The sequence below is a fragment of the Callorhinchus milii genome, unplaced genomic scaffold (assembly GCF_018977255.1).
Source record: "Callorhinchus milii isolate IMCB2004 unplaced genomic scaffold, IMCB_Cmil_1.0 Scaffold21, whole genome shotgun sequence".
NCBI lineage: Eukaryota > Metazoa > Chordata > Chondrichthyes > Chimaeriformes > Callorhinchidae > Callorhinchus > Callorhinchus milii.
Genome location: NW_024704762.1, coordinates 5,631,001 through 5,640,266, shown reverse-complemented (window position 1 = coordinate 5,640,266; position 9,266 = coordinate 5,631,001). Strand labels below are relative to the sequence as shown.

The window sequence follows — 9,266 nt, the reverse complement described above, 5'->3', positions numbered from 1 at the left end:
ATAGTGCTTTTCACGTCTTCTAGACATCTCTGCTTCACAGAATATATTGTAAAGTGAATTGACCGTATATTTTGTGAGCGAAATGCAGCAGCCAATTGCGCACAGCAGTGTCCCAACAAACAGTGGATTGAGTGACCAAATTATGATTATCTTTTTTGAAGGAATTATTCCCCCCCAGAAAAGTGATCCACCAATTGACTAACCACTGGGTTCCTACTTACTGCTAGGTAAACAGAGGCATGTGGAGTAAAGAAACTTGCCTAATATTTCACCCTAATGGGAATCGAACCCAGTCTCTCACTTGCGAGGCAAGTGCTCTAACCACTGAGCTACAGGACGCCACGTTAAACCCTGTCTAACGCCTGATCATTCATATCAGATGATATGGCATTCAATGGCAGACATTTCAGAGAAGATTTAATTCTTGTGAACTGCTTAAGAGATAAGTCATCAGTCAGATGTGCAACAGGCACAACACAGAAGTTATTCAGGCCTTAGAGTGAATTGGACTAAATTGTTCATTTGTCAAATGGCACATCTGCTTGGAAACGCATTAGCTTTCCATTAAAAAAAATAGGAGCAAGGGGTTCAACAATTGTCTAGGTCCCCAAGATATTACCAATTCAAATCAATTTTTGATTTTATATGCAACACCCCACAAAACAATGTGGAAGTCAAAACATCTCAAAGCCCTTCACAGCATTGACTGTCCTGTAGCTCAGTGGTTAGAGCACTTGCCTTCCAAGTGAGAGACCTGGGTTCAATTCCCGGCAGGGCAAAACCTTGGGCAAGTTTCCTTACTCCACACGCCTGATAATAATCCTTCAAAAAAAATAATAATTTGGTCACTTCAATCCATGACTGTTTGTGAGACGCTGTTGTGTGCAATTGGCTGCCGAGTTTCGCCCACAAATATACAGTCAATTTACTTTACAGTATATTCTGTGAAGCGCTTTGAGACGTCGAGAAGATGTGAAAAGCACTATATCAATGCAAGGATTATTATTATTATTATTGTAGAGTTCATGACTGTATTTGTGCAGGCAAATGTGGCAGCCAATTTGCAACAACCATATCCCACAAACAGCCAAGAAAGACATGACCAATATCTCATTAGATTGTTGGCCAGCCGGGATATAATCAGAAACTCCCTTCTCATTGTAAATAGCTCCAAGGAATCTTTAACATCCACCTAAAGTGGTAGAAGGACCTCAGTTTAACCTCTCATCTGAATAACAGCACCTTCAACAATGGAGACACACGCGCACACAAACCTCCCCGGGCTCCATATCGGAGTGGCAGCCAAAAGAGTGAGCTCAAAGTCTCAACATAAGGCGTGAACTTAGAAGCAGGCGTCCCACCAGCTAAACCATCAACAACAATAATTTGCATTCATACAGAATGATGTATCGGAGCACTTAAAGTACACCTACTCCATTATATTCAGTGGTCCATCTTACAAAGGAAACCAATAATTTCAGTTTAAAAATACTGACAGATTTTTAATAACGCAGTGCACGTTAAAGAGGAAGGATTCAAAACTTTATAGAGCAACCTAGATCCCAATCTAATCTGTTGAAAATACAAATTAAAAAAATGCCAGTAGTGGTTTCAATTGCTGCCTGGTCACATTTTCTCTTATAATCTGATGAAACACAAACTGACATTGAATGATGTGCTAAACCAACACTGGATTTCATGCAATAATCATACTTTATTGAAAAATAGTACACACCTCAGATTCTCTCTGAATTTTGGAAAATAATTCAAATGCAGATTTTAACTGCTCCTTTAATTAGTTTTCGTCTCACCAAAGGACTTTTCTTTTTTAATTCGACTTTAGAGAAATATAAATATAGGAAAGTAATTTTAAAAGCATGATTATATCACCTCTTATCTTATTTTCTCATGCATGTTGTGTTGCACAATACAAGCTGTGGTTTGCACATCAATGTGAAATTATTTGGATATGATGTATAGTTTCTGGAAGATAGGTGTTGTTGACAATTCTAGATATGTACAACAAAGATTGCGATTAACCAGGTTTGAAACAGTTAACAGTTATCGTTTATGTCGGAATCTGGGCAACCCTCTATGGCGGTCTCGGTAGTCCAATTCCTCACCAGGCCAGTCTGCATCACTCCAGGGCACTGATGATGAAAGAGCAATTCGTATGGCTACCCGGGGGTTAAGTAGGGTCTTCTTGGAGCTGAACTAGCTCCAAAGTGACATGCTTGACAACGAAGGTCGGAATCAATCCACCTAGCTTTGTACTGAGTTGATACTGAGTTGGTTTTATTATCCAAAACAACAAGAACAACTTGCATTCATACAGTATAAATTCTCCGAACCCTTAAACGTACATTGACTCAATTAATTTCAGATGATAAGCTCCACTGAAAGGCGATTCTGTGCTTACATCAACACAGAACGAACAGCTTTATACAACACATTTGAAGTATCAGGAAGGTCCTTTCCATGTGTAAGGTGCTATACAAATGTAATTTTGTATTGTATTGTTCAAATGGTTGAATTGCAAACTCAAGTTGAAGCCATACTTTGCAGAGACTGTCAAGTCTGCTGCTGTGAAGTACGTGTTTTTCGGGTGTATCTGCACGAATCTACAATGTCAGTGATTAAAAGCTTCGAAATTATTATAGCTTCCTTGCTTCTTATAAATGAAACACAAGCTCCAGGAACACAGATCATATTGAGAAACATTTATGAGTAAACCTTTTTCATGTGATCAACCAACTCTTAATTTCAATCATTTTTGTTTTTTTAAAAAAAGAAAGAGAATAATTCCATAGAAAATTGTTTGGTTGCTCAGAAACTCTTAGGGTCCAACAGAACTAACGGTCTCCACTTAATGGAACAGAGAGAGAGAGAAGCATTGCAACAATTAATTTCTTTTGTAGGAACTTGAGGGCTAAAAGATCAAATTTCTCAGTCACTATAATGACTAATGAATGAAAGCCAGGTTCATACAGTGAGATGTGAAAAACCAGGAGATAAAATCAATCGTTTACTTTGTGGCTATTCTTGGGACATTGCTGAGCACCAAATTGGCTGCTGTATTCTCCCACAAAAATACAGTCACTGCACTTTACAGTAAAAGTGAAGCACTTTGAGACGTTTCAATGACGTGATGAGGCACTATCTCAAATGCAAGGAATATAATTATGCACTAGACTATCATCCCACAGAAGTAGTTGACTTGTGAGCTGAGCACAATTCTCCCTTGTTTGAATAGAATCAAGGAGAGGGGTGTGAGAGAAGATTTGCCCAGTAGCATGAAAATATCTCCTGGAAAGGATCTCCCAACACTACTACTGAGATTGACATGTCAATCAAATTGATTTCCCCATTCCCACGTCAAGACTTTGAACTCACATAGTCACATATTATGGTGTTTTGTGTCCGTAACTTTGCTTCACGTGTGAAGGAGCTGCTGACTGCTGTTGCCCTGCTCCTATCCCAAAGAGAGAGAAGTCCATTTCTCAGTTTACATCTTGTTTTTTGACTGAAAGCCACAATCTGATTCCTCATTGCAGATGAGATCTGTTTCTGTCCATCTTATCTTTTTACAAATCCTGGAGTCAGTTTGCCTCTTCTCCAAGCACCTGTGGTGACTAGCCACAGTTTCAGTAATGGTGGGTGGAGGCCTAGAGGAAGGGCGGTGGGCAGGGAAGTAAAGGAAATGCAAATATCTTCATCTGAGCACAAACGCTGATTTTGCACTTGGCCCAGAAAAACTGAGCATTACTTAATCATAATAATCCTGAAACTTATTTCAAGTCCTGGATGATTTTAATGCTTCTCTCCACTAAAATCTCAGACGCAATGACCGAGGATCACACTTCTTCCCAACATTAAGGCACCGACTCCAAAGACACACTTGCACAAAACATTTCAAATGAGAGGCTGGAGGTGACCATAGACAACAGGTTGCAAAAGCAAGTGAATCGCGTCCAAAGTGTAAGTGTTAACTGATGTCAATGATTCCAATCGAGAAGTTGCTTGATTTGTTTTATGAATGCAACAGAGTTTCAGACTTGCAATGAGAAATTCAATTTTAAAATTCAAATTCAACTTTTCACGTCCGGAGGATGTCTCAAAGCATTTCACGTAACTGGCTTGGAACCTGAACTGGGGGAAAGTGTGGCGGGCGGAAGGCGGAGGGGGCAAACTGAGGAGGAGGAGAGGTAAGGTGGCTGAAAGCATGCTTGGCAAGTTTAGATTGAGGTAGTTGTCAAGACGGAGTGGGAGTGGGGAGAGCGGTAGTGGAGGTAGGGAGAAAGAGTGTCTTCGGGATGGAGTTTGGAACAGTGGGGGCAGAGAAGGGGCAAAGCACCTGAAGGCTAGCCCTGCAATGATATGGAGGGAAACTCATCAAGTTCAACTCCTTTATTAAAGGGAGGATTTAAACCTATCATTCACTCATACATTCACATAATACAGTATAACGCAATATTGATGCTGATACCAAGGTGGGTAATAACCAAAACTTTCCAAACTAGGTCAATGTGGTTTATTGTTTTGATCCGTTAGGATCATGAGTGATTTTGAAAGTGAAGTATTAAATACAAAATAGCTGGAGATGCAAAAGAACGATGTTTGAGATTTTTTGGGCAGTTTGGGAATGTTACGATGCTTTCAGTTTTGGGAGACTCAGATTATTGGTTTCAAATTCCAAGGTTCAATAACAAACAAATCAGCATCTGCTCAATAAAGCCTGTAGACTCCTCACCACTTCATACGTGCAGATCAATGACATTTTGTTGAACCTGGATTCTAACCACGTGCAAACTTTGTGGCACCCGCTATTGACAAAATGCATGTGCCCGCACTCCTCCAGAAACCTACAACAACTTGCACTTACATAGCGCCCTCCACAAGGGTAGTGTCTCAGAGCGCTTAACGTGGTGGAGCCTGACTCCGAGCCTGTGAGTGGGAGGTGACCGTAAGCACAATCAAAAAGGAAGATTTTCAGGCAGGACTTGAAAAAGGGGAGAGAGGAGACAAGGCGGAGGGATTGTGGGAGGATAATAATAATGATAATAATCCTTGCATTTGATATAACGCTTTTCACGTCTTCTAGACGTCTCAAAGTGCTTCACAGAATAGACTGTAAAGTGAATTGTCTGTATATTTGTGGGCGAAATGCGGCAGCCAATTGCACACAGCAGAGTCCTACAAACAGCCGTGGATTGAAAATGACCAATTTATTATTGTTTTGTTTTTGGAGGGACCTAGACCTCTTAATACACATCAATCTCTCAAACCTCATTCATTTTACTGTGAATCATTACAATCCTTGAGACAACAAGGATATCACTGCGAAATTAGCAAGAAACAAACAATCTGAATTGTCCGAACATTTTAAAAATCGATTTTCAGGACAGCAATGGGCTAAAATCCCCAGAACACTTTGTCTTAGCTATATTCAGTTGCTTTTTCAATTTTCACTCCTTCCCAAGTCACTCTGCGATAAGCGAATAAATCCAACAGTGTTTTACAACTGTTTTAAATGACGGTTGAACCCATTGCTTTGGAAACCAGTTCTCACTTTGGTAAGAGTACTTCCCTTTTGCTGCTGAGTTTATCGTTCAGGCTGTGACTGAACCCGTACATTAACTGTTATAATGGGTGGACTGTTCTGCCCCAGAAAAGCTGTAGAGACGGAATCAATAGGGAAATGCGAAAAAGATATAGGCATATACTGACTGATAGAGATATTAAGGGGTACGGTGAAAGAAAGTGGAGTGGAGTCCTGTAGCTCAGTGGTTAGAGCACTCGCTTTGCAAGTGAGAAACCGGAGTTCAATTCCCGGCAGAGGGAAACCTTGGGCAAGTTTCCTTACTCCACACAGAGCCTAATAATAATCCCTCCAAAAAATAATAATAAATTGGTCATTTTCAATCTACGACTGTTTGTGGGACATTGCTGTGCGCAATTGGCTGTCGCGTTCGCCCACAAATATACAGTCAATTCACTTTACAGTGTGTTCTGTGAAGCGCTTTGGGACGTCCTCCCGACATGAAAAGCGCTATATCAAATGCAAGGATTATTATTATTATTATTATAAAGAGTGGGGCATTGCAATAAAAAGATCTGCCACCATCTCATAAACTGGTGGAACAGGCTCAGTGGTCTGAATGGCCTCCTCCTGTTCCTGTTTTATTTAATTGTATAATATTCCTATCAGAATTCTGAGTGCACGCCTGACACTGAGCAGGAAATGAAATGAAACACAGGGGGTACTAATTCACCAGGTTGGTTAACTGGATGCAGTCCTCAAGCCGCGATTTCTTTGTCAAGGTCAAAAGTCACAAAACTCACTAATTGCATCAACCTAAAACAAGTTGCTGTTGTTGTGATTATGTTGGACCGTACCTGAGAAGTATTTCCTCTGAGACTGAATACTCCCTTGGTTCTCATTGCTCCACCTAGTGGCCTGGTCCTAGATACCTGAACACCTGTAATCATTCAACAATCAGGTGAGTTTGAATCGAAAAGGGACATACACCCTGCAGGGCGTTAAGGAATCAGGTGAAATGAAGGAGAAATGGGATGGGCAGATGGGACCTTAGTTTAACGTCTCATCCAAACAATGGATTGTAATAATAATTACAATAGTGGAGTCCTGTAGCTCAGTGGTTAGAGCACTCGCTTTGCAAGCGAGAGACCTGAGTTCAATCCCCGGCAGAGGGCGAAACCTTGGGCAAGTTTCCTTACTCCACACAGAGCCTAATAATAATCCCTCCAAAACCAAAAACAATAATAATAAAAAACAATAAACAAGTCATTTTCAATCAACGACTGTTTGTGGGACATTGCTGTGCGCGATTGGCTACCGCGTTCACCCACAAATATACAGTCAATTCACTTTACAGTGTGTTCTGTGAAGCGCTTTGGGACGTCCTCCTGACGTGAAAAGCGCTATATCAAATGCAAGGATTACTAATAATACTTACATTTGATATCGCGCCTTATCACTTCTTCGAGACGTCTCAAAGCGCTTCGCAGAATGTAAAGTGAATTGACTGTATAGTTTAGGTGGGATTGAAAGATAGATAGGTAGCCTGAGTGGTAGAAGGAAGGAGGTCCCAGAGGTTATGGGCCGTTTGTGAAAGACATGGGGGAACAGCTACCAAGTTTAGTCTAGCAGAGGGAGCAAGCAGAGGGGTGGGGTAGGAGATTGCTGAGATAGGGAGGTGCTAGAGCATGAAGCAATTTATAGGTGAAGTTGAGGACCTCTCAATTCAATCCGCTGGGGACGGAGATGTTGGGGGTGCAGAGCTTGTGCGAGTGAGGACTCAGGCGGTGGAGGTTTGGATCAGCTGGAGCTAAGGGATGGTTGACATCAGGGAGAGTACATCCAGCAAGGATGTACATCTGAAGCCAAGGTGGGAAAATGAATGGACGTTTCGGTAGCATTCAGTGTGAGAGAGGGACGAAGGTGGATAATGTACTGAAGATGAAGAGAAGCATTCTTGATCAGGGGCCAAATGTGAGGAAGGAAGGAAGGAAATACATTCCTGGGTCACCTTTTAATAAAAAGTCTCCCCACTTTGGTCTTCGTTGATTGTGTCAATCTATTGTCAGTTTGGTAAGTGGAGGGGCTGTAAAAGTCGTTTGGTGTGACTAACTCACCAATTTTCCCTTCAGACGTGTGGGGAAATTTCTGGGCTGTGCTCTTTGCCCTCCTTATGAGTGAGCTGAGATAATCATCTAGCAATACTGATGACAGAGCAAACCAACCACTGAGGACAAGGACACTCAGCTCCTGTGAATCCTGTTGGTAAGGTGGTCCTCGCTTGACAAGCTTACCAGACTGTTTGCAATGGAAAGCCTCATGATATTCTGTATCTAATAATAATCATTTCATTTATTTGATATAACGTCTTATCATGTCATGAAGTGCTTCAACTTACTTCATAGGATTTACTGTGAAGTGCTGTGACCATGTATTCACAGTTCAGCTAGTTTAGTCTGGGAATTGATTGCAAAGTAACATCAGAACTTCACTGCACAGCCCCTTACGCACACATTTTTTTGGAAGTATTATTTCTAGATTCTCAAAAGAGATGTTATTGATGTGAACTGCATTGATATCCAGAGGTGGGTGACACAGAAAACTGAACTTTAGCTCTTTGATATCTTCTATAACAATGTGAAATAGTTTAGATAAATGGAAACTGCAACCATCACCAGAAAAGCAGGTACCTTATAGGTCAATGCATAACGTAGAAGCCAAAGCCTCCTCGTATGTTTAACTCAGCTGTACTGTGGGCAAGTTGGTTGGCAAACTGACTCGGGTCATTTTTCAGAAAGGAAGAGATTACAATGTCCTTATTGTAGGAGCTTCATATGCCCATTGCAGTGTAAATTGGGCATGAAAATACAAGTAAACGAGCTACAAATCCTTGAATGGCATTGAAAATTATTCCTACTCCTACCCCGTCCTGTAGCTCGGTGGTTAGAGTACTCGCCTCACAAGCAAGAGACCTGGGTTCCATTCCCGGCAGGGCAAAACCTTGGGCAAGTTTCCTTACTCCACACGCCTGATAATAATCCCTCAAGAAAAAAAATAATAAATTGGTCAATTCAATCCACAACTGTTTGTGGGACACTGCTGTGCACAATTGGCTGCCACATTTCACCCACAAATATACAGTCAATTCACTTTACAGTATATTCTGTGAAGCGCTTTGGGACGTCCTCCCGACGTGAAAAGCGCTATATCAAATGCAAGGATTATTATTATTATTATTATTCTGTGAAGCGCTTTGAGACGTCGAGAAGATGTGAAAAGCGCTAAATGAAAAGCAAGGATTATTATTTATTATTATTATTATCCTGGCTCGGTTCCACTGACTGCCTATCACCCTCATTGAAGTGTAGTGACTGTGCGTTGTGTAGGCGAATGCTTTCTGATGTGGAAATTCCTCACCATTGCTCACTCTTCCCCTAACGGTGCACTGGAAATATAAAGGGCAATTTTAACACTTGACCAAGAAGCTGTTTGGAAATTCATAGTTCCTTATTGATAACACACTGTTTAGTTAGATCTCAAAAGCAGTTTGCAGCTCGCTCCTACTTAAGTGCTGAGTACATCTGTGTAAAATGCTGTCTGTTGTTTATCACAAATATATATCTGCAATGTTGCATTGCACAATCTCATCTTTAATCTTGCCATTCTGCTTCTCATCCATGCTGTTGCAAATTAAACTTGTTACTGCTAATCACTATCTCCATAGACG

General features: G+C 41.0%; 1 non-coding gene across 1 annotated transcript; it reads left to right on the top strand.

The window, feature by feature from the left end:
- The first annotated feature begins 707 nt into the window (after positions 1–707).
- On the top strand, positions 708–779 carry trnag-ucc. The gene has a single exon. It is a non-coding gene; the product is annotated as a tRNA-Gly (tRNA).
- The last annotated feature ends 8,487 nt before the right edge of the window (positions 780–9,266 follow it).